This window comes from Sceloporus occidentalis, unplaced genomic scaffold (assembly GCF_023333645.1).
Source record: "Sceloporus occidentalis isolate IW3139 unplaced genomic scaffold, rSceOcc1.0.p SCAF_1, whole genome shotgun sequence".
Taxonomy (NCBI): domain Eukaryota; kingdom Metazoa; phylum Chordata; class Lepidosauria; order Squamata; family Phrynosomatidae; genus Sceloporus; species Sceloporus occidentalis.
Genome location: NW_028316981.1, coordinates 2,854,797 through 2,880,300, shown reverse-complemented (window position 1 = coordinate 2,880,300; position 25,504 = coordinate 2,854,797). Strand labels below are relative to the sequence as shown.

Below are 25,504 nucleotides of genomic sequence, written 5' to 3'. Positions count from 1 at the left end.
TGTGGAAAATGAAATTATTTTCTTCACATTCTAGACCTTCAGAATAGAATTCCTACAGGACAGATCTAAGAGACTCGTCTATTTCTTTCTTTTTTTTGAATATTTTTATTAGTTTATATTAATACAATATTTACAAATTACAGATTACAATCTCAGCACAAAAACATATCCTTTACATCACCAGTTGTTCTTCATAACTTTGCTTTCTGTCTTTTTTATCTTCTTTTGTGTTGCTTACTTGTCTTCTTTTTGCTTCTTGCCAATAATAATATACAAACATATCTGTCTCCTAAAAACATATAATTATATTCCTAAACAAGCCAGAAAAAGAGACTAAAGCAAAAAAAAAATTATCCATAGATTGTATATATCCAGACGTATTCTCCAAAATATATCATATAAGTATAGCCTTGTTTACATTTAACTCCCATATTCCTTTCCTGGACTAATACAGTTTACTTCATTTAGATAACCAACCTAACCAGGTTTTCATCCAGACACCATCTTTTTTTCTGAAACATCACTAATTGACCCCATTCTTTTTCCAGTTTATCCTTCTCCCCGTCCCCCAATTTACATGAAAGCAGGTCTAGTTGTCTTGTATCATTTAATTTCATTAACCATTCATCTATCTGTATCTTTTCACTTTCTTTCCAGTGTCTAGCAATCACCATCCTAGCAAGGGTTATCATGTACAGTACAATTTTCCAGAATTTCTTTTCCTCCTCTGGCTTTAAAAAGTACGTCATATTTAGTAAATATATCTCTGGGTTTTTTTTATAACTAATACCAAATATTTGTTGTATTATATTATAAACGTCTTCCCAGAAATCTTTTATTTTTTCATATTTCCACCACATGTGGATCATCGTTCCTTTTTCTTTATTGCATCTCCAACAACAATCGTTATCCACTTTAAACATTTTTTTCAGTCTGGCAGGCGTGTAATACCACTTATTGCTTATCTTTAGGAAGTTCTCTTTCAAATCTTGAGACATGGTAAAGGAGTTTGTCCTCTTCCATGCTTTCTGCCAAGCTTCCAATGGTATTTCATGCCCAAAGTCCTTTGCCCAGTCAATCATAAATTGTTTTATCGGCTCCCTTTCTAATTCTCTTTCTCTAAATAGATCATAATATTTTCTTATTTTTCTTCCCTCATTTTCCATTATTAATTTATCCAGTTCCATTTCTTTCAAATCAATTCCTGCCGTTCTTTTGTCTTCTTTAAATCTGTGTCTTATTTGATAATAAGTATACCAACTTATTTCCTTACCTTCATTAACTAGTTCCTCTCTCGTTTTCATAATCAAATCATGTTTCTCCTTAATTTTAATTAGATCATTATATTTTAACCAATTGCCTTGTACATCCCATCTATTTGCAAAGGCTTCATGGGTTGAAACCCATCCCGGTATTTTAAAATAAAATTTAGTCTTAATTATCTTCCATGTCTCCATTAATGCCCTCCTGATTGGGTTATTGTAGAAATCTTTCATAGAATCATAGAATCATAGAATCATAGAATCGTAGAGTTGGAAGAGACCACTAGGGCCATCCAGTCCAACCCCCTGCCATGCAGGAAATCCAAATCAAAGCATCCCTGACAGATGGCCATCCAGCCTCTGTTTAAAGACCTCCAAGGAAGGAGACTCTATCACCCTCTGAGGGAGTGCATTCCACTGTCGAACAGCCCTTACTGTCAGGAAGTTCCTCCTAATGTTCAGGTGGAATCTCTTTTCCTGCAGTTTGCATCCATTGTTCCGGGTCCTGTTCTCTGGAGCAGCAGAAAACAAGCTTGCTCCCTCCTCAATATGACATCCTTTCAAATATTTAAACAGGGCTATCAAATCACCTCTTAACCTTCTTTTCTCCAGGCTAAACATCCCCAGCTCCCTAAGTCGTTCCTCATAGGGCATGGTTTCCAGACCCTTCACCATTTTTGTCGCCCTCCTTTGGACACGCTCCAGTTTCTCAATGTCCTTTCTGAATTGTGGCGCCCAGAACTGGACACAATATTCTAGGTGGGGCCTGACCAAAGCAGAATACAGTGGCACTATTACTTCTCTTGATCTAGACACTATACTTCTATTGATGCAGCCTAAAATAGCATTGGCCTTTTTAGCTGCCGCATCACACTGTTCCCTCATGTTCAACTTGTGGTCTACTTGGACTCCTAGATCCCTTTCACACGTAGTTTCATTCAACCAGGTGTCACCCATCCTATATCTGTGCATTTTATTTTTCCGCCCTAAGTGCAATACCTTACATTTCTCTGTGTTGAATCTCATTTTGTCAGCTTTGGCCCAGCTTTCTAGTCTATTCAGGTCATTTTGAATCTTGATCCTGTCCTCTGGGGTATTAGCTATTCCCCCTAATTTGGTGTCATCTGCAAATTTGATAAGTATGCTCCCAATTCTGTCATCCAGGTCATTGATAAAGATGTTGAATAGCACTGGGCCCAGGACAGAGCCCTGTGGGACCCCACTGGTCACTTCTCTCCAGGATGAAAAGGAGCCATTGTTGAGCACCCTTTGGGTTCGGCCGGTCAACCAATTACAGATCCATTTAACAGTTCCTTTGTCTAGCCCACATTTTACAAGCTTGTTTGCAAGAATGTCATGGGAAACCTTGTCAAAGGCCTTACTGAAATCAAGATATACTATATCCACAGCATTCCCTTCATCTACCAAGCTGGTAATTTTATCAAAGAAAGAGATTAGATTTGTCTGGCATGACTTGTTTCTCTGAAACCCATGTTGAGTTTTTGTGATTATGGCATTGCCATCTAGATGTTCACAGACTCTCTGTTTAATGATCTGCTCCAGAATCTTTCCTAGAACTGATGTCAGACTAACTGGACGATCATTGTTGGGATCCTCTTTTTTCCCCTTTTTGAAGATGGGGACAACGTTTGCCCTCCTCCAGTCTGCTGGGATCTCTCCTGTTCTCCAGGAGTTTTCAAATATGATTGCCAATGGCTCCGATATTACTTTTGCCAGTTCTTTTAGTACCCTTGGATGGAGTTCATCTGGTCCCGGAGACTTAAATTCATTTAGATTAACAAGGTGTTCCTCTACTATCTCTTTACTTATTCTGTGCTGAAATTCCCCTACTCTGTCCTCTGCTCCATTATCCTCAGGTTGAGCACCCTTTGCCTTTTCTGAGAAGACTGAGGCAAAGAAGGTGTTGAGTAATTCTGCCTTTTCTCTGTCTTCTGTTAGCATTTTGCCATCTTCTCCACGCAGTGACCCTACCGTTTCCTTCTTCTTCCTTTTGCTGCGGACATATCCAAAAAAGCCCTTTTTATTGTTCTTAACCTCTCTAGCAAGCCTGAGTTCATTCTGCGCTTTAGCTTTTCTGACTTTACCCCTACACATGCCTGCTATTTCTTTGAATTCCTTTTTCGTGATTTCCCCCTTTTTCCATTTCTTATACATGTTCCGTTTCAAACTTAGCTCGGTTGAAAGTTCCTTAGTCATCCATCCTGGTTTCTTGAGACACCTCCCGTTTTTCTTTCTCACTGGAACTGTTTGAAATTGTGCCTTCAGTATCTCCCTTTTGAGAAAGTCCCATCCGTCCTGAACTCCTTTATCTTTTAGTATTTCTGACCATGGAATCGCCCTCAATACTTCTCTAAGTTTACTGAAATCCGCTCTCCTAAAGTCTAGGATGCGTGTCTGACTCTGCCTGGCTTCTCCTTTCCACTGTATTACAAACTCCAGGAGAACATGGTCACTTCCACCTAATGATCCCACCACTTGCACCTCATTAACCAAGTCATCTTTGTTGGTTAGGATCAGATCTAAAATAGCTGACCCCCTTGTTGCCTCTTCCACCTTTTGGACCATGAAATTGTCTTCCAGGCAAGTGAGGAATTTGCTAGACCTTGAGGATTTTGCTGAGTTTGACTTCCAGCAAATATCAGGGTAGTTGAAGTCGCCCATCACTACTACATCTCTCCTTTCTGAGTGTGTGCTCATCTGTTCTAGAAAGGTATCATCCAATTCCTCAGTCTGACTTGGGGGTCTGTAGTAGACTCCCACTGTAACACCCTTGTTGTTTCCCTCCCCTTTGATTCTTATCCAGGTGCTCTCCACCTGGCTTCCAGGATTGATGTCCTGGATCTCTTCACTGGTGTAAATATCTCTGACATATAGTGCTATTCCTCCTCCTTTCCTGTTTGGCCTATTTCTCTTAATAAGGTTATACCCCTCTATTTCCACATTCGAATCATGAGACTCATCCCACCAGGTTTCAGTGATGCCTATTATATCATATTTGCTTTGTTGTACTAGGAGTTCGAGTTCAACTTGCTTATTTCCCATGCTCTGTGCATTAGTGTAGAGACATCGCAGACCATGGTTCCCTTTTACTTGCTGCCTGTGCAAGTTTTTTTGCCTCCCACTGTTGGGTCCTTGCACTGTTTGCCTTGTTTCCTCTATGTCAGTTTGACTATTTTCGCCATCCCTTTCGCCTTCCTTAATATTGTCTCCCTTCCCCTCGGAACTCTGTTTAAAGCTCTCCTGATCAAGTTCTTGAGACTGTTGGCAAAAACATTTCTTCCAACTGGCGTGAGATGCAACCCGTCTGTTGCAAGAAGTCCCTCCTCATGGAACCGCAGCCCATGATCGAAGAATCCAAATCCTTCTCGGCGGCACCATCTGCGGAGCCAGTTGTTCACATCTGCTATTTTCCTCTCCCTTCCTGGACCATGCCCTTCAACTGGCAGAAGAGACGAGATGACAACCTGTACATCCATTCCTTTCAGCTTCCTACCAAGCGCCTCGTAATCCCTTTTGATGTCCTGAAGGCTGTGTCTTGCAGTATCATTAGTTCCCACGTGGACCAAAAGGAAGGGGTATTGGTCAGTAGGCTTGACCAGTCTTGTCAGTCTCTCTGTCACATCACGGATCTTTGCACCTGGAAGACAACACACCTCTCGAGACATCTTGTCAGGCCTACAAATCACTGCTTCTGTACCCCTCAGCAAGGAGTCCCCCACTACGACCACACGCCTCCTCCGAGGCTTAGCAGCGACTGTTCCCTCGAGTGGCACTCTCAGGCTCCCCTGCTCTGTCCCTGAAGTCTGTCCATGCTGCTCTTCTTCATCCTCCTTGATAAGGGAAAGAGCTTCGAATCGAATGTATTAACGCTTTATTATACCAGAGGTATCCGTGCCAACCAAAACGAAGGTTGGCTCCTTCCAAACTCAAAACACTTCTATCCTTTAATGTTACCCAATCCTCCAGCCATAGCATATTACAAGCCCACCTGTAGATCTTAAAGTCAGGCATATCACATCCCCCCCTTTCCTTTTTTTCTTTTAAGTTTAATGGCTTTTTACCAGGGAGAAAAATAAAAAATAATATAAGAACTATAATAAACGCATTGGACTATTATAATACTCATAATGAGAAAAAGGCTGCTCTGCTGTTTGTCGACGTGGAGAAAGCGTTTGACAGCATCACCTGGAATTTTATGTTTAAACTGCTGGGAATAATGGACATGTGGGAAAATTTATCAAAAGTATAATGGAAATATATAAAAATCAAACAGCGAGATTAGTTGTCAATTGGGAACTAACAAAGGAATTTAATATTAAGAGGGGGACAAGACAGGGGTGTCCGTTGTCCCCCTTGATATTTGTATTGCTAATGGAATTTTTGTTAAATAATATTGGAATCAGAAGATTAGAGGATTGAAAATTAAAAATGAGGAGTTTAAAGTACAAGCTTATGCGGATGATTTGGTTGTAATACTGGAGGACCCTTTAAATAATATCGAAGCTCTGATGGCAGAGTTAAATCAGTTTGGAAAACTGTCTGGATTTAAAATAAATAAAGGAAAATCGATAATAATAACAAAAAATATGAATAAGGAGGAAAAAGAAATACTGAGAAGGAAAACAGGATGTGAAATATCAAATAAAGTAAGATACTTAGGAATCTGTGTTTCAAATAATAATATGAACCTATTTGACAACAACTATAAAATAATGTGGAATAGTATAAAGAAGCAATTGGGTAGATGGGCTAATTTAAATTTATTGATATTAGGTAAAATTAATGCAATTAAAATGTCAATCTTACCCAAGATTTTTTTCTTCTCACAAACTTGCCAATTAGTATTAATAATCAGATAATAGATCAATGGAATAAAGAAATCAAAAATTTTATTTGGAAGGGTGGTAAAGGAAGAATTAGATGGAGACTCGTCTATTTCTTGACAGGGGCATTTCTGCCTTTTTTTCTTTCTTTTTTTGTATAGTCATAAAATTAGTTTGTGGTGTTCATGGGCAAGCCAGCCTCTCTCTTGTGCCTACCTTGTTGGCTTGTTGCAAAGGTAAAAGGATTAGAGACTTCTGCCTCTTAGAACTCTCCGATATTTACAATGTGAGACTGAAAATAAAAATTAATCAGATTTCTTTTTCTTGTGTGTTTCCCCCCATAAAACTCATTTTAAAAACATCTAGTCACAGTTGCTGTAATGACTGGGCCACCAGTCCTTTGAGGATTTCTCTCAGACAACAAAGGGTTAAGCTGGGGGAGACATATGTTAATGAGAGTTTACATCATAGCTGGCCTAAGGCTCAACTGGCCAATCAGTGGAACAGGAACAAGAGTTTCAAGAACCTTCCAACAGAAGTTTTCAACAGGCCTCTGAGAGCATGTGTTCTGGGTCTTTTCTTGTCTGGGAGCCCAGCTGTTGGGCCTGAGCCAAGAGGACAGGCTTAAGGGAGGCAGTTTGAGCTAGGCAATGAGAGCATCCAAAACCCATCAAGGACTGCAGATCCCATCTCAGTGTGAGTAGCTTAAGAAATGTGTTAGTCAGAGCATTTAGGCCAGGGTTAGGCAACCTTTTTGAGCCGGGGGCCGGGTTGCTGTCCCTCAGACAACTGGGGGGCCGAAGCCAAAAAATAAATAATTAAATATATTTTTAAAAAGAAATAATTAAATAAGCCGGGACAAATGTAGGACAAAATTTTCAAATGGTGGACACTTTTTTTAAAAAAAGTGGAGGACACGCAAAAAAATTTGCTGATTTTTTAAAAAATGTTAATATAAATGCATGTTTCTGAGGCTTCTATAGACAATTGCCCCTGTGCGCGAGAGGCCAAAGGCCCCGGCGGCAATCGGCGGCAGGACTGGGCTGGGGCCGGTCCCAAGGCCTCACCGGGCTGCATCTGGCCCGCGGGCCGCAGGTTGCCTACCCCTGGTTTAGGCTTTTGGTATGTTTATCTTTTGGCTTGCCTGAAATGAACATCTTATAACTATGCATTCTGTACCTGCAAGGCCAGGAGGCCTTGCATGAATGATACCTTATTTCTCTATTCTGTCTAGTTAGAATAAACACTTTCTTTAAAAGTATCTGCTGTCTCTATACTCCTATACATGTGCCTTAGCTCAGTTGTTGCTTGCTTAGACTAGCAAGGGAAGGAAACTATAAGTCCTTAGCAAGTCCCAGTGTGTGCTAAGAGGAATTCATTGTAGATTCACTGGGTGGTGGCAGCGTGACTAGAGGATCTCAAGGGGTATCACTCAGCTCTGCAGGGAATGGGAATAGAGACCCAGGAGACTAGAGAAAATTAAAGGGTCTGCTGGGGCTAAGGGCCAAGGACAGGGTGCTGTTTGGCTGCTTGGACCCCAGAGATCATCACAGTTGCAGAAAGAGATTTTCTATTCTAATGGAGTCTTTGGTTCAGTGACTGAACTGCCCCATGGCTCTCCAGGGGTCTTTTCAAAGTATAAATAAAAATACAACAAAGCAGAAGTAGAAAAAATATGTTGGGGGGGGCTGTGATGAGGAAGGAAATGGAGGGGGCTGTATTCCTTCTTTCTTTCCCCTCAGTTTCTCTTTTTTTCCTGTCTGGCATCTCAAGGGATTCTTTTCCATTTAGGGAAACCCTGAAGAGCCTCTCTGGGTTTCCTTGAAAAGAGGAACTAAAACACACCAAGCAGCTCCAGGAAGAAAATGATATGCATCTGGGGAGGTCTTCCCCTGGCAACCCCCATAGAAACTGCATACAACCCCCATAAAGGGTCCTGAGAGGGAAGCAAAGGGGGTGACTTTGGCAAACAGATTAAGGAGAGGGCTCTTCCATTGCCAAACATCTTGGGGGGAGGGGCAGGGGCCAAGAGGGGTGGAAGGAGGGGGCATTTCTCTCCCCCCTCCCGAAGTCAGGCTCTGAACGCCTCCCTCCTCAGTTCCCTTTCCCTTCCCAGCCTCTCTGGATTGCAGCTATTCCCAAAGATTCAACCAGGGAGACCCAGAAGTGCAAGAAAGTTGGCAAGTTTTATTATCCATCTGGCTTCAGAGGAATATCTGCCAAAGGTCTGAAGCCCTGATCAATAAGTGGCATAACCTATTATAGGGATGCAAACAAAGAACTTCTAAGCTATATATTGATTGATACATAGAATGTAAACATAGGTACATTTTGTTCAATCATTGGTTACAAAAAATATACATTTTGAAGCCCAATGAACAGGTCCTGAATGATATGGAGAGCCATTACAAAAACAGTCCTTTCCCCTAAACAGCTCTCGCCCCTTGGAGGACTCTCTAGGAATCCGAGCCTCTGCTCTCTCTCACCCTTGGAGGACTCTCTAGGAATCTGACTGCTCTCTCTCACCCTTGGAGGACTCTCTAGGAATCTGAGACTGCTCTCTCTCACCCTTGGAGGACTCTCTAGGAATCTGAGCCTCTGCTCTCTCTCTCACCCTTAGAGGACTCTCTAGGAATCCGAGCCAGGCAAAAGAGGAGGTAACTTGAGGGCACTCCAAATGGGGCTTTGTGGCAGGCTGGGAGGAGGAGGAGGAGGAGAGCCCCCCCTTGGTGCCTCCCAGGTGGGGAGGTGGTCCCTGTTCCTGCCACCCCCAATTTGGGATGAAGGGAGACCCCCCTTGCTCCCTATTCTCCTTTCCAAGGCCCCTTCCTCCCTCCCTGAAAAGCCCCCCCACAGGCACACACAATGGGGAGGGGAGGGCAGAGGGAGGCCCTGCTGTGGGGCCGAGGGTGCAGCTACACTGCAGGAATGGAGGCACTGGGACATGGCTTTAACTGCCACGGCTCCCTCCTACAAGATCCTGGAGTTTGGGGAGTCAGCAGCTCTCTTGGGCGGCGGAGGAGGAGAAAGACTTGGTAAAGCATCCGATCCCAGGATTCCACAGGATGGGTCTGTAGCGCTTAAAATGGTATCGGACTGCATTATTTCTACAGTGTAGAGGCACTCTGAGTGGGAAGAGAAGGAGGAGAAAGAGATCCATGGGTTCTTGGAGCAGAATCAAAGACCTCCAAGGAAGGAGACTCCGCCACTCTCTCAGGGAGTGTGGCCCACTCTCCAGTGTTGAGTGGAATCTCTATTCCTGCAGCTTGCATCCATTGTAAAGGGTCCTATTCTCTGGAGCAGCAGAAAACAAGCTTGCTCCCTCCTCAGTATGGCATCCCTTTATTTAAACAGGGCCATCATATCACCTCTTAACCTTCTTTTCTCCAGGCTAAACATCCCCAGCTCCCTGAGTCGTTCCTCATAGGGCAAGGTTTCCAGGCCCTTCACCATTTTAGTCACTCTCCTTTGGACACGCTCCAGTTTCTCAATGTCCTTTTTAAATTATGGTGCCCAGAACTGGACACAATATTCCAGTTGGCGCCTGACCAAAGCAGAATAGAGTGGCACTATTACTTCCCTTGATCTAGACACTATACTTCTATTGATGCAGCCTAAAATTGCATTGGCCTTTTTAGCTGCCCCATCGCACTGTTGACTCATGTTCAACTTGTGGTCTAGATCCCTTTCACATGTAGTTTCATTCTGCCAGGTGTCCCCCATATTCCTATATCTGTGCATTTCCTTTTTCCACCCAAAGTGCAATACCTTACATTTCTCTGTGTTGAATTTCATTTTGTTAGCTTTGGCCCAGCTTTCTAGTCTATTCAGGTCATTTTGAATTTTGATCCTGTCCTCTGGAGTATTAGCTATTCCTCCTAATTTGGTGTCATCTGCAAATTTGAAGGTATGATATTCAAAACAGTTCTTTGGGAGCAATAATGTTATTATAATTTACAAACACAGAAGACTGCTGAAGATTACAGAAATGCATGGATGTACATAATTTAAATGAAAAGGTACAATGTTTTGTTCATTTGTTTTTTCTTTATAATAATAAAGATTAAGTCAGAAAAAAGGGGGGGGGGAGAAGGTATGCCCCCAATTCTGTCCTCCAAGTCATTGATAAAGATGTTGAATAGCACTGGGCCCAGGACAGACCCCTGTGGGATCCCGATGGTCACTTCTCTTCAGGATGAAAAGGAGCCATTGTTGAGCACCCTTTGGGTGCAATGGCTATTTCTATTTCTGTTGTTATTGCTGTAGCCCTCCCTTGCTGATTTTGTACTGCAGTTCCCAATTACAAATCCAGGTAACATTTACCTTGTCTATCCCACATTTTACAAGCTTGTTTGCAAGAATATCATGGGGAACCTTGTCAAAGGCCTTACTGAAATCAAGATATACTATATCCACAGCGTTCCCTTCATCTATCAAGCTGGTAATTTTATATATATAAAAAAGAGATCAGGTTAGTCTGGCATGACTTGTTTCACCAGGGGCTCCAGTGTTGTGGATGGAGGGGAGGAAGGGAGGGAGGCTTAGATTGTTTTTGTGTGTGGGGTGGGACTTTTTTTGTGAGGGGGGTTTAGTGAATTCAAGGGGCTCCTCTTTGCCTTCAGGAGCTCAAGTCTGATGGCAGAGGATGGGGGGGGGGGGGAGGAAGGGAGGCCCCTCTCCCAGACAGTCCCTGCAGGAGGAGGTTTAGTTTTAGGGAATATTAATGGGAAAATAATGTAGGAACAATAAAAGTAGAGCCCAACTGTATCTATTCCATCTCCCCTCAATTTCCATGCCTCCCTATGGGAAACCCCACAAGAAAAATGGGAAAGTAACAGCACACAAACACCAATACTCTCCAGTTGTCCCCATTTGGCAAGGAGGGTCCTGCTGAATCTTCTCTTGTCCCACTTTTTTGCCTGCTTTTAAGTTTCTCCTCCTCCCATTTCCCCCTCTGCCTCTGCTTTCTTCTGTTGTTCCAAACTAAGGCCAAAATGCCAAAGTACACTCATCACAGGACTTCCTTGGCAAGATATATTCAGACGGGTTTGCTTTTCTCGAAGGCTGAGAGAGTGTGACTTGCTTGAGGTCTTGCAAGCAGAGCATATTGGCTTTCTTGAGTCAATCCACCTGCAGTGCCTTCTTTCTCTTTTCCTGCTGCCTTACTCTTTACTAACCATCATCATCTTTTTCAGTGACTCATGTCATCTCACAAAGTGTCCAAAGTATGCTAGCCTCACTTTAGTTAATTTGTCTCCCGGTGTAAGTTCAGGCTAGATTTGTTCTCAGAGCCATTGAATTGTCTTTTTGGTGGTCCATGGAAGACTGTATAAATGTGTACACATGTAAAATGTCTCCATTTGTTCTTTGTGCAGATGTGCATAGGTCCAAGATGGTCTCCAAACGTAGGCAGAGAGGAGAAGCTACACTGAAATCCTTCTCCATGAAAGAAATTGCAGGAAAGATGAACATAGACCAGGTTAATGTTCACCCCCTCCTTCTTTGTGATAGAACCATTGGGAATTTTTCAGTCTGGGATGCAATGGGTGGTCAGAGGCCATCCTTTGTCCTGCAGTGGCTCAGTTGATTGGTGCTTCCAGCCATTTTGTCCTTGCTGGGCTTTCTGCCAGTGGTGGCCCCTCAGAAGGACTTGCCCTGTTCCTGCATTAGCATTAAACCTGTGGCTTTTAGATAAGGTTTGTCCATCATTTTTTTTTTTTTGTAGTTAGGCACCTGACTCGGGCATCTGGTTTTGAGCCTCATGAAAGGTAGTAATTCCTAATGATTTAATTTGTGGTTTTCATATTTTTATTGTCAAGAATGGGAAGAGGCTCTTCTGTTGGTCTTTGTCTTGTGTACTAAAAAAACTGGACCATACAGGCTGGAAATCCAAAAAGTGTGCTAATTCGGGGTGGCTGCCTTAGACTTATGCCAGTTAATAATGCAGATTGGGAAGGCCTACATGGAAGAGTTCCCAAGTGTTAAACAAAGCCTCCCTTCACATGAGAAATCTAGATCACCTGGGACCCAGATTGTAGTCTTGTCTTTTCCCTCATGCCCATTCTTCAACATCCAGGAAGAGATGGGAGAATATTCAAACTTATCCCACTCTGTTGGTATTCTAAAGTGATCAAATAACATTTCAGATGCACAATGTGCTTTCCTCCACTTTTGCTTAGTCAGTCTCTGGATTTGGGTTATTTTCTGTTGCAGGTGACCTTTGGGGATGTCGCTCTGTATTTCACAGAGGAGGAATGGCAACTGTTGGATTGGAAACAAAGATTTTTGTATGAGATGGTCATGATGGAAAACCATGAGAATGTGTCCTTCCTGGGTAAGGAGTTTGAATCTATTGTCGTTCCTGAGGATCCTTTCATACTACACCATCATAGTACTATGCTTCCACTTTAATTGTCATGGCAACATCCTGTCAGATCCTTGGATTTTTAGCTTTATGAGTTGAATCAGTTGAATCAAAATACCACTGGTGGCGCAATGGTAAAATGCCTATACTGCAGCCACTGCTTCACAAACCACACAGTTGAGAGTTCAATACCACTCGGGCTCCGAGTCGACTCAGGCTTACATCCTTCCAATGAAGGACCCAGCTTGTTGGGGGCAATTAGCTTACAGTTGTAAACTTTTTAGAGACTGCTTAGTGTGGTATGAAGTGGTATATAAATATTGTTATTTGTATTGCTATTGCTATAGAGGTCCAAGCCCTCTCTAGCTGATTTTGGACTGCAGCTCCCAACTGACCCAAACAGGAGTGCCAACATCCACATGGGAGGCCCACTGGATTTCCAAGTCCACTTTTATTGGTTTTGCATAGAGTTCCCAACAGCCAAAGTTGGAGCCCAGTTAATGTGTTTGATGTTGTTGTGTGCCTTCAACTCATTTCTGACTTATAATAACCCTAAGGAAGGGATGGGCTTTACTTGGCAGTATTTTTGCGGGTGGGGGGGTGCCTGTGCTTTCCTCTAAGGCTGAGAGAATGTGACTGTCCTGGTGGTGCAATGGTTAAATGCCAGTATTGCAGCCACTCACTCACAAAGCACAAAGTTGTGAGTTCAATCCCAGCCAGGGGTTCAGGGTCAACTCAGCCTGGCATCCTTCCAAGGCTGCTAAAATTAGTACCCAGTTTGTTGGGGGCAATTAGCTTACGCACTTCAACCATTTAAGGAGTGCTTAAGTGCATTGAGAAGCACTTATAGAAATGTCCTTGCTATTGCAACTCCTCCCTAAATTGCCAATCTTAAGATTTCACAGGAAGGAACCATGGCAGTTAATGTTTTTTGCCTCCCAATTCTCCTCAACATATCCCAAAGCAAGTTTACTATTGAGACCTCTTTCTGCCCTTCTACGCTCTGGACAGGTTTCCAATATCCTCTTGGGGAAAAGGCTTCACCTGGCTTTAAAATGACTCAGAGAGGGCAAACAGTAGCAAAACTGCTTCCACTTCAGCTAAGAAATGTCAAGAGGATATTGAGGAGCAAGATATATTTATTATCCTGCCTTTCTCACTAAATCAGACTCAAAGTGGCTTACATTAAAGCTTCTCCTTCCTACTTCAGCTTCTATCAGTACTTCTCAAATAGTGGGGTGCGCCCCCCGGGGGGTCGCGAGGCTCCGTAAAGGGGGTTGCGAGGCTCAGGATACAGTGTTATGCAGAGGTGTACTTATAACAATTTTATAGACAAATGATACTATTTACAGTCACGTGGGGAGCGTGAAATGTTTTCTTCTTCCTAGGGGGGGCATGACAGAAAATAATTGAGAAGCACTGGACTATGTGGACAAGAAGGAACCTCTGGGAAGGTCCACAATAGGACCAGAAATCCCCAGCAGCTGCTTATTCTCAGGTCCAGTGGTGTCATTTGAAATAATTGACCGGTTCTGTTTTTTCCACCTAAATGTATACTGTATATACTCCACTATAAGTCGACTTCATGCATAAGTCAAGGGCAAGTTTGGAGGCCAAAATTATGGATTTTGATAGGGCCTGTGGATAAGTCAAGGTTAAAACTTAGGTGCACGTTACAAAGGATCTAATGCACAAAACAAAGGAAAACAATGCCAAAAAATTACAAAATTCCAGCAGGCATAACTCTTTGACCTCACACTAAAGACTGGATGGATGAGGGAGTAGAAAGGAGTCAGTGCTTCCAGGACAGATAATATTCTTGGATTTCAGCAGCGGCGGGTTCCTTTTGTGTAAGAATGAATGTACATTACCTACATTGACCCATGGATAAGTCAACTTAGGTTTTTGGGGGTTAATTTTTGACTAATATTTCTAGACTTATACAGTACATGTTTGTGCACACTCAAACCCTGAGGAGGATGTTCTTGCCTCTCCCTATCACAAGAGCAATGGCACAGATTGTCTAGTGTTATCAGCTTCAGCTCCCTCCCTTCCCTCTCTCAGTTAACTATCACACATTTTGCAGTATACCCATCCCACCTCTTTTCATTTTTAATGTACTTGTTCAAGGGTTTTTCCTGCAGATGAACTGGTTCATGCCTCTAGCTTCTCTTTCCTTCCCTCCCACCCTCAGAGCTCCAACATAGCTGATTGCTTTCCACTTCTTCCTCCAGATTCAAACCTTATTTCCTGCCCTCATGCCCATATGCACTGCTTCAGGGTTTTACCTTTAGCAACTCATTCTCAACTTCTCTTTGCTCTATCATCCTGTTTTATGCTCACTCACCCGCTCACACAGAGAGATTATTTCACATATAAAAAAGCAGCTGTGAACCTGACAAACTTTGATTACTGACTTGGATGAACTAGTGTGAACGTAAGTGCAAAGGGTGCCCTGCATGTTTTGATGCATCTGTGAAGCCAACCAGTTTTAACAACTAGTTTGGATGAACTGGTGTGAACTAGCTCGGGTACTTGTCTTCGTATATATCTACGAAGTTAAAGGGGGCACAAAGGCTCCTCTTTCTCTAATAGTGCTTTTCCTTCCTGAGCTTGCTTAATCCCATCATTCCTTCTAACAGAGATTCAGTCTGGTTTGTCCTTGTCCTTCTTTATAGATCTTGTATCACATCAGAGAATCCACACAGGAAAGAAACAATACAAATGCCAGCAGTGTGGGAAATGTTTTGCTTATAAGTCAATCTTTTTTACTCATCAGCGAGTCCACACAGGAGAGAGACCATACAAATGCCAGCAGTGTGGGAAATGTTTTACTCAGCAGTCACACCTAGTGACTCATCAGATAGTCCACACAGGAGAGAAACCACACAAATGCCAGCAGTGTGGGAAATCTTTTGGTCGCAGGTCAGACCTTGCATTGCATCAGGGGGTCCACACAGGAGAGAAACCATACAAATGCCAGCAGTGTGGGAAATGCTTTTCTCGCATGGCATACCTTAAAACACATCAGAGAATCCAAACAGGAGAGAAACCATACAAATGTCAGCAGTGTGGAAAATGTTTTGCTAAAAGGTCAGTCATTCTGGCTCATCAGAGAGTCCACACAGGAGAGAAACCATACAGATGCCAGGAGTGTGGGAAATGTTTTGCTTGCAAGTCACACCTTGTGAGTCACTTGTTAGTCCACACAGGAGAGAAACAATACGAATGCCAGCAGTGTGGAAAATGTTTTGCTCACAAGTCAGTACTTTCAAAGCATCAAAGAATCCACACAGGAGAGAAACCATACAAATGCCAGCAGTGTGGGAAATGGTTTGCTCAGAGGTCAGCCCTTGTTATTCATCAGAGAGTCCATACAGGAGAGAAACCATACCAATGCCAGGAGTGTGGGAAATGTTTTGCTCAGACGACTGCCCTTGTTACTCATCAGAGAAGCCATACAGGGGAGAAGCCATACAGATGCCAGCAATGTGGGAAAGTTTTTGCTGAGACGTCTGCCCTTGCAAAACATCACAGAATCCACACAGGAGAGAAACCATACAAATGCCAGCAGTGTGGAAAATGCTTTGCTCAGAAGGCACACCTTGAGATTCACCTGAGAGTCCATGCAGGAGAGACACCACACAAATGCCAGCAGTGTGGGAAATGTTTTGCTCAGAAGTCACACCTTTCAAAGCATCAGAGAATCCACACAGGAGATAAATGTAATCAAGAATGGGAATCTGATCAATAGTAGTGGACTTTATTTGTTCTGCATCTCATCTATTTTAATGTTTAATTGTTACTTATTATGATGTTTTAAGGGAGGGAGGGAATAATTGGGATTACTTTTGTATTGTATGGATTTTTATTGTAAACTGCCTCGATCCTGAGAGAGAGGCAGGATAAACATAAAGTTTATTAATATTATTATTATTGAGGGAAGAGGAGGAACCAAATTATGAGATGGGGAAATGGTGAGATGGGGGATTTGTTAGAACAGTGTTTCTTTCTTCCTCCAGATTCAAATTTTCTTTCCTGCCCTCCTGTCAATCTGCACTGCTTCAGGGTTTCACCTTCAGTAACTCATTCTCATCTTCTCTTTGCTCTATCATCCTGTTTTATGCACACACACTTACACAGAGAGTATTTAACCTATAAAGAAGCAGCTGCGAATTTGACAAATTTTGATTACTGACTTGAGTGAACTAGTGTGGACATAAGTGCAAAAGGTGCCCTGCATGTTTTGATGCATCTGTGAAGCCAACCAATTTTAACAACTAGTTTGGATGAACTGGTGTGAACCAGGTTGGGTACTTATTTCATATATATCTATGAAGAGAAAGTGGGCACAGAAGCTCCTCTTTCTCTGATAGTGCTTTTCCTTCCTGAGCTTGCTTAATCCCATCATTCCTTCTAACACTGAGATTCAGTCTTGTTTGTCCTTGTCTTCTTTATAGATCTTGTATCACATCAGAGAATCTACACAGGAAAGAAACAATACAAATGCCAGCAGTGTGGGAAATGTTTTTCTAGGAAGTCATACCTTATACCTCATCAGAGGATCCACACAGGGGAAAGACCATACAAATGCCAGCAGTGTGGGAAATGTTTTACTCAGCAGTCACACCTAGTGACTCATCAGCGGGTCCACACAGGAGAGAAAGCATACAAATGCCAGGAGTGTGGAAAATGCTTTGCTCGCATGGCACACCTTAAAACACATCAGAGAGTCCAGACAGGAGAGAAACCGTACAAATGTCAGCAGTGTGGAAAATGTTTTGCTAAAAGGTCAGTCATTCTGGCTCATCAGAGAGTCCACACAGGAGAGAAGCCATACAAATGCCAGCTGTGTGGAAAATGTTTTGCTCGCAAGTCACACCTTGTGAGTCACTTGTTAGTCCACACAAGAGAGAAACAATATGAATGCCAGCAGTGTGGAAAATGCTTTGCTCACAAGTCAGTCCTTGTGAATCATCAGAGAACCCACAGAGGAGAGAAACCATATAAATGCCAGCAGTGTAGGGAATGTTTTGTTGTCAGGTCAGAGCTTTTGAAGCATCAGAGAGTCCACACAGGAGAGAAACCATACAAATGCCAGCAGTGTGGGAAATGTTTTGCTTTCTTGTCTGGCATTGTGATGCATCAGAGAGTCCACACAGGAGAGAAGCCATACAAATGCCAGCAGTGTGGGAAATGTTTTGCTCAGAGCTCAGCCCTTGTTACTCATCAGAGAGTCCACACAGGAGAGAAGCCATATAAATGCCAGGATTGTGGGAAATTTTTTGCTGAGACGTCTGCACTTGCAAAACATCGCAGAATCCACACAGGAGAGAGACCATACAAATGCCAACAGTGTGGAAAATGCTTTGCTCAGAAGGCACACCTTGAAATTCACCTGAGAGTCCATGCAGGAGAGAGACCATACAAATGCCAGCAGTGTGGAAAATGCTTTGCTCAGAAGTCACACCTTTCAAAGCATCAGAGAATCCACACGGGAGAGAAATGTAATCAAGAATGGGAATCTGATCAATAGTACTGGACTTTATTTGTTCTGCATCTCATCTAGGGAAGAGGAGGAACCAAATTTTGAGATGGGGAATATGTTGGAACAATGTTTCTATAAACTGTTTGTAAAATATTTTGAGTGGCTGGAATTCCTGAATCAGAGCACTTGGCATGCTGCAAAAGCTTTCTATAGAGATTGCATCATGCTGAGTAGCACCAGATTATGTTTCTTAGCCAACTCTGTATACAAGTGCACTGAGAGTCAAAGCACATGTGGGTTAATGCTGGTGAATTGTTAATGGGTTGGGGTTGGTGTGGGTGTGTTGTGAGGATCGTTGCTGAATTAATGCAGGTGTATGTTTAGTCAGGAGGGTTTGTAAATATTTGTTTGTATCAGAACTCCAGATAAAGACTCTCCAAGGACTTGGAAGAAATCAACTGTGTCTGTGAGTTTGTTTATGGAATGTGGTCAGTGTGTTGCCAACACAGTTAAATTGAAGTAAGCTGCTTCTAAGAGTGTTTACCTTAGATAGCGCTGTATGTTGGCTTCTCAAGTGGTCCAGAGAGTTTTCTTTGATATTGCTAATCCAGGGGGTGGAAAGTTGAGAAGAGAGCCAACAGAATAATGAGAATGGTTGTTTATAGATTTGGTTGTAGAATTTCAGGATCTGAAAGAAAAAGATATTTGATAAAATAGGAGATATTATCATTATGACTTTGAATGTTATGGATTGTCAACCACAATAAAATAATATTGCCCGAATAGGTTATTGGATGAGAAAAAAGTGGATATAGTAATGTTACACGAGACGCAAAACAAAAAGTGAGAATATATTATTTAATTACAAGAAATGGAAAACACTGTTTGAATCTAGAAGTTCTAATAAAGCAAGAGAAGTAGCAATAATGATAAGGGATTAAATAAATTTCCAAGTAGAAAAGGTGAAGGAACATTATATAATGTTAAAACTGTTGTTCTTAGCTGAATAAAAATAAACTCTTTCAGAACATGACCTCATAGCCTGAAAAACCTACACAAACTATAAAAATCAAATTGATTACTTAAATAATATATTTAATGGATTAGATAGCTTTGCAGAAGGCAATCTTTATTTGGGAGGAGACTTTAATATTAATTTCAAAAAATATGAAGGGTAGAAAGGGAAAAATATTAATTTGAAGAGATGGAATTTAGTAGATGGGTATGAAAAATGTGGATATAAGGAAAATGAAGAGACATTCTACTCAGGCAGATATAAAAAATACAGTTGAATTAATATTTTCTCAGTTAAAGTAGGAAATAACACTGGGATTAGTATAGTCTATAGAAAAAAAATGGATTTCATTCATGCTTCATTAATTATAGCAGTAACAGTAAAACATTAAAATGCTAAAGGTAATATTGTTAGGAAATGGAGATTTGATCCAGTTGTAGTAATGAAAGAAAAAATAATCAAGAAATAAAGAATTTTAAAAAATAAATGCCAGTGGCGTGGTTAGGAAAAGTGTGGTATGGGATGCTGTTAAGGTAGTGCTGAGGGGGAAATTGTCAGGACCATGTTCCACATTGGCCTGTGAAAATGACATGGATGTGGCCACTAGGAGGAACTGAGCTGAGGTTTCTACAGTTCAAGTGGCAGGTGTGCATGAGTCAGGATTTGGTGAGCTGCGCATCATGGGAAGCCTGATGCAACATGCAAAGTAGGTGAAGTCAGCCAGCAGTGCATCATGGGCAATGTTATGATGCAACAGGGACTGGGTATGAAACCACCTATGTAAGGGAGAAGGTGATTATCTCCATTGTTGGGTTGTAATGGTTGGTTGGCAAAGTACACTATTAGTCTGTATAGCTGTGAGTATTCAAGACGGCTGTCTGATACTCGGTAAAATCTTTGTATATAGTTTATGCAACAAAGAGTAAAGCCCTCGTGTCAAGTGAACCCTATTGTCTGAGGTTCGTTCCTTCAAGCCGGGAGCTCAAGGCTGAAGCTTGTGTGGGAGGAAATCTTTCCTTGCAGCTTGAAGCCTTTGCATACTTCTCACAGAGAACAACTTCTGGGCGTCCTGCCTACCTGGATCAACTCTGCATGTGGTCGTGATGGACACAGCTCGTCTCTCTACACCCCAACTAAAATGTATCACTATTGGAATAGGGATTAAAAAGAAAGATATTTATATAGAAAGAAATTAGTAGAGGAAGCAAGAAAATTACAAATAGAATAGCTGAAATGCAAAAATGAGAAAATTAAAAATAATTTGATAAAAAAGAAGGATGACAGAGGACATGAATCATCTAGGTAGTAATGTTACCCATGCTGCTTCATATAAATTTTGGTATAAATGATAACCCTTAATGACCCCTAGATGAACTCTGTCCACCATTGCCAGCAAGGCACAAGGACATGTACCACACCCCTGAGGGGTACCCACATCATCATATCTAGAGAGTCGCATAAGAGGATTATCATAGGACCAGGAAGAGCAAATATTTGCCTTGCCTGAGCCTCTTACCCCCTCCTTGAGTCTGTTGTCCGAGCAGCTTAAGACCACCAAGACAATCAGACAGGGACATCCAGGTGAAAAGCAAGTAATTAAACACCTTTGTTCTCACCATCAAGCACCTTTGCCAGAAGCAAGATTTTGCCTATAAATATCATCAGATTTGCCTGTTCACTGGGCCAGTCTGGATTTCAGGGGGAAGCTCTGTCCCCTTGAACCCTGACCTGGCTCCTGGCTCCTGGCTCCTGGCTCCTGACTCCTGGCCAGTCATTCCATGGCTGAGCCTCATGCCATCCTCATCATATTCCATTTGGGTTCCTGGAGGGAGTCTACATTCTGGTACGTATCACCCCAGTGATGCCTAAAATCCTATTCCATGCTAACCTATGCTTTTCCTGAGCCTTGTATGTGTGTGTGTATGCTAGTGAATTGCATGTGTTTTTCCCCTTATAAATAAATTGGTTATTAATTCTAGAAGTCTGTCTCAGCTCTATTTGTTGGGAGGCCCTGGTCTACTCCGTATACATATCGGGAGACGATCTCGGTGGGCGCTTGTAGCCAGCCCCCCTCTTGCAATATTTGGACTAATAACAACATAATAAAATTCCCCTAAAAGGACCCTTGGCTACAATTTGGTGGAGAAAGCTTGGGCATAGAACTCTCCCCCGAAATCTGGACTTTCCAAACTGATCACTTGGGCTGTCTAGATCTCGGAACGTAGAGAGAACAGGGATTCCAAAAAGGCCGCTGCAGACAGGAATAAATAGGGAGGTGTGTGTGTGTGTTCTTGTGCGCTTGGCCATAAGGGCAAAGGACTATCTTGGGTTGGCTAATCCCGTTTCATCTCTTTGGATTTTCGCTATCGTGGGTGGGAAAGCAGAGGAAGAGGTCCTCCCCATTCCCCGATCTTCAAACCCCCATATACTTTAGGTTCACCCCAGCAATTTTAAACGCCCTTAGACAGGTGAGGTAGGCAAAGGCAGGAGGACGTCCCTGACCGGAGGCCAAAGCCCGGGCACAAGGGTGGGAGAAGGCAGCTCTAGAGAAGGAGTGCCATCGGTGGACGCCAAGTGGGCGATTCCACCGGGAAATAAAGCTCAGGCAGAAGTCTAGCTGGGGGCCAAGGTTTGAGTGCTGTTAGCCGGGCCACACTGAGTGGGACTGCAGCACCCAAACCCCCCAGTGAAAGGGAGGCAGGGCCAAACTGACTTCTGGCCGGGTCTAAGCGAAGGAGTACCCCTAAGCCGCTACCTGCAGGAGCGCCGGGCCCTTGCGCGAACTGGGGAGGCGAGTGTCCAACCCTGACCCCGAGTAGGTTATCGGAAAAGCCGAGTGGCAATTCCGGGAGCTAAGGGATTCCCTGGAGGCCTTGAGTAAGGTTCAGTCCACAATCCACCTTAGCAAAATGCAGGTAGGCGTGGAGGAATTTGTGAAGGCGGCAGAGCCTCAAGACCGCCTGAAGAAATGGATCTTAGGAAAGGGACCTAATCCCTGGAAGGCTAGAAGCCTCCTCACCGACGATCCATTTGAGACGCTGCTCATGGTGTACAATGCCCAGACAGCGAGGAAAGGTTTAAAAAGGGTGTCCAAATCAGAAAAGGACAGATGGGCATCGTGGGGAATTTGGATGTTAGCCCACGAAGCCACCGAAGCCTACAAAAGGCTTGCGGAGGGAGAAAAAGCATCGGCCGCCTTGGTAAAGAAAAAGGAAGCCGAAGCCTCGCTTGCTATCATAGCGAGGGAAGAAGCAGTCCGCCAGGCCGAAATGGCTCAGGCAGAGATTGAACTGCTGAAAGAATACAATCGGGATTTAGAAGGAAGGCTCAAGCAAGCAAAGCAGGCAGCCGATTACGTATTGGCCCACTACTCAAAGGGAAACCCAAAAGCAGATCACACCAAGTGTGAGCAGCGCATCCAGGAGCTTGAGGCTGCCCTAGATCTCAGGCACTCGGTGGTGGCCACAGTGAGCCCCCAGTATTTAAGGACCATAGACTGGGATGAGGAGACCCCACTCCCCACCAAATCCAAAACACTGCCACCTTATAATTCCCAGTGGGAAGGAAGTGAGCAGGAGGACATAATAACTTCAAGTTCTCCAAAAAAAGTTACCTCAGACACAGCAGCACCAATAAACCCTGTAAAAACCAGAAGGATGGTAGAAACCAGAGAGACAGAGGACAACAGGGTGGTAACTAAAACAGTGGTCGAAACTGTCTCATGGTCCCTAACAGAAGTAAAAACTATAGCGGACCACCTAGGAAGGCTTGATGCCCACACCGGGGTTCAATGGATGACTAGTGTGTACATATGCTATCCCAAAGCCAAAGGACAGGACCTGACCCAGGTTGCCAGCATGTGTTTAGATCCAGCATACATGGGAGCCTTCGAAGCTGCTGCCATAAATGTTGATCTAAGCAGCGTAGGTGTAAGTGAATGGATGTCCAAGGTTGCAGGCATCCTATGGCCAGGAACAATTCTGCGCACCAAATACCAACTCGAAAGACAAGCCCCAGATGAAGCCCCTGACACCTATGTGGCAAGGAAGAAGATGTTAGGAATTCTCTCAGGGGAAATTGGCCTCAATGCAGAGGGCCAGCCCATCCTCGATAACCGTGATTTTATTGCTGAAGTATATGAGGGCTTACATGTATCTGCCAAAACCTATCTGGGACCGGCGGCACTAAAATTACACACTTCCACGTGGGCCCAATTCATGGAAAATATCTGTGCAGTCTCAAAGGTGTTCTGGAGCACAAAGGCAGAAAGGGACTTGAATGCAGGATCTGGCAGGCCCCCCAGGGCGGGAAGGAAAAGGGGAGGAAGAGATGGAGAACCAGTCCATACAGTCACCTATCACAACACAGGTCCCCACTTCCAGCCAGTACAGAAAGAACCCAGGAGGTTTGGAATAAACAACCCCCGGAACCAGCCCAAAAGAACAGGACCCCTCAGACAATCGCTTCAGGAAATCCGCAACAACATCTGGAGACAGCTCAGAGAGTTGGGGTTTAGCAAACAAGAGTTAGATCATAGGCCCAATGCAGAATTGATGGATCTCTTGGACCAAACCATAAGCAGGCAGTACAAAGGAAAAGCCTTTCCAAGTTCCCAAAATTCCATGAACTCCCCCAGTAGTATGGAGAGAAAAATTACAGAATTGATAGCCCAAGTCAACCTCCTCAAGGAGGAAAGTTCCACTTTGGCAGCTAGGATCCAAGAATGGAAATGTCCCCCTTTCTCCTGGGAAAAATACCCCAAGCCTTGGAAACCTTTCCAGCCAGGCATGCCAGGAAAAGGAAACCCTAGAGGTCATTCATCCCATCCCCGCGGTCCAAATTGGAATGGCACTGGGAGATGTGTTCCTCCAAGAAGGCAAATCCCATCTCCCTAACAGCAGGAATGGGTGACACTGTTTCAACCCAGTTCCTTGACCAAGAGGTGAGCCACACTGTCTCAGCCTCTGCTACCCCATCCCCAACCACATGGCAAGGAAGAAAGGCCCCAGAAAATGGCTTTCGAAAAGGTATCTTAGACACTGCCCTTTGAGAAGCATAGCACTCTGCAGGAACTCCAGGTGTGTGCAGGGAACTTTTGGTCAGAACTTTGGTCAATGTTGAGATTTTAGAAAACAGGCAGTTTTCTTCTCTTCTATAGTTTGCCTAATGCCACAGCCTCATGGAAAATTTGGCTGCTAGAAGCCAAGAAAACCAAATCATGGGCAAAGGAAGTTGCAAAGCCCATCATCCTGGTTAGCTTAGAACTCAGATTCAGTTAATGGCAAATTGCCTTTGTTTCCCCTTTTGAGATTTACACCACTCTGGTGTGAGTGGAGGGTTTGTCAACAAGGGAAAGGTGGTTTATCTGTGTAAAATTTGCAACACCATGTTTGAGAAGGCTTGGAGGGAAAAGACTTCCCCCCCCCTCTTCTTTTCCTGCTCTGCAAATTAGAGATTGAGAAATGCCTCATTGTTTTCTGTTTGCTTACACTCTGCATGTGCTCAGATGCAATGCAGAACAGAAAGCTCAGAGCTGCAGGCTCAGGTTGTTTGCAGCACCCCCTGTTCCATAGAACTAGTTTGGATTTGGAAATCCATTGCAAATATGGTTTCAAGCCCATTCCCCACTGTGTTTGTTCTTTAGAGATCTCTTTTTGAGTTTCTTGGTATAGTTTGGTATAGTTATTCTGTGTATTTTAAGGTTTTAGATAGTACTGGGTTTGTAACAGTTCTATATTCTTGTTGTGTTGGTGTTCTGATTCTACTTTTGGCAAGAGCCCACCATCTGTCTTTTCTTTAGTGTAGGTTTATGCTGTTAGGATTTTGTCTTTTGGGTAAAGGCATGCAGTCTATGTTATTGTGCCCCTCCCGTTCTTAGGAACACATGGTTGGGACCCAGAGTGTGTCTCTGCTGCCATGTGCTCGGGGCTGCATAGGTTTTAAGCTGTGGTTTGCTGTTTCAGTTTTTTTCTGCTCTCCTCACATGCTCAGAGGCCTCCTGCCGCCCAACACCCCCATCTTCTCTTTTGTTATTCTTGCATTGTTCTTTTGTCTTGTCTTCAGTAATCAGTACTGTGTGTAAAGTTTTGTAGACCTTCTGCTCAGCCAAAAGTTTTTCTTTTGCTCGTGTAAGTCTGATCTGGTCATCTTCCATGAGTCTTGTCCTACATCCTCCTTCCCGAGAGTAGGACTCAACAGAGTTACACTGTCTCAGCCCATTTCCAAAGTTTTGGTCTCTTCGTCCATGGAGTTCTTAGCTGAAGAGCTCCCTCCCTCTTCTACAACAGGCTTTCAGACTGTAATTTGGATGTTACTTGGTTAGACTATAGATCTCTTCTGTAATTATGGAGAATGTAAAGGGACAGGACTTTCTAGTTTTTTTCCTCTTGACCCAAATTTGGGCTACTTTTGTTGTTTTGGTTGTGATAAGAAAACATAGCCTTTTGTGAAATAAATCTGGTACTTAGGTATTTGAAAAACTAGACTTTCCATTAGCCTGCTTGATCAGGAAAAGGGAGCCCCATTTGTCTC

The 25,504-nt window shown here is 43.2% G+C and overlaps 1 pseudogene across 1 annotated transcript in view; it reads left to right on the top strand.

Moving 5' to 3' along the window:
• Positions 1 to 10,783: 10,783 nt before the first annotated feature.
• The window catches only part of LOC149320381 (uncharacterized), a 31,465-nt pseudogene continuing 16,744 nt past the window's right edge, over positions 10,784 to 25,504 (top strand). Inside the window, exons 1-4 of the transcript XR_016278806.1 lie at positions 10,784 to 11,585; positions 12,320 to 12,440; positions 15,149 to 16,195; positions 16,931 to 17,977. The product of XR_016278806.1 is annotated as an uncharacterized LOC149320381 (transcript). The remainder of the gene's footprint in view (positions 11,586 to 12,319; positions 12,441 to 15,148; positions 16,196 to 16,930; positions 17,978 to 25,504) is intronic.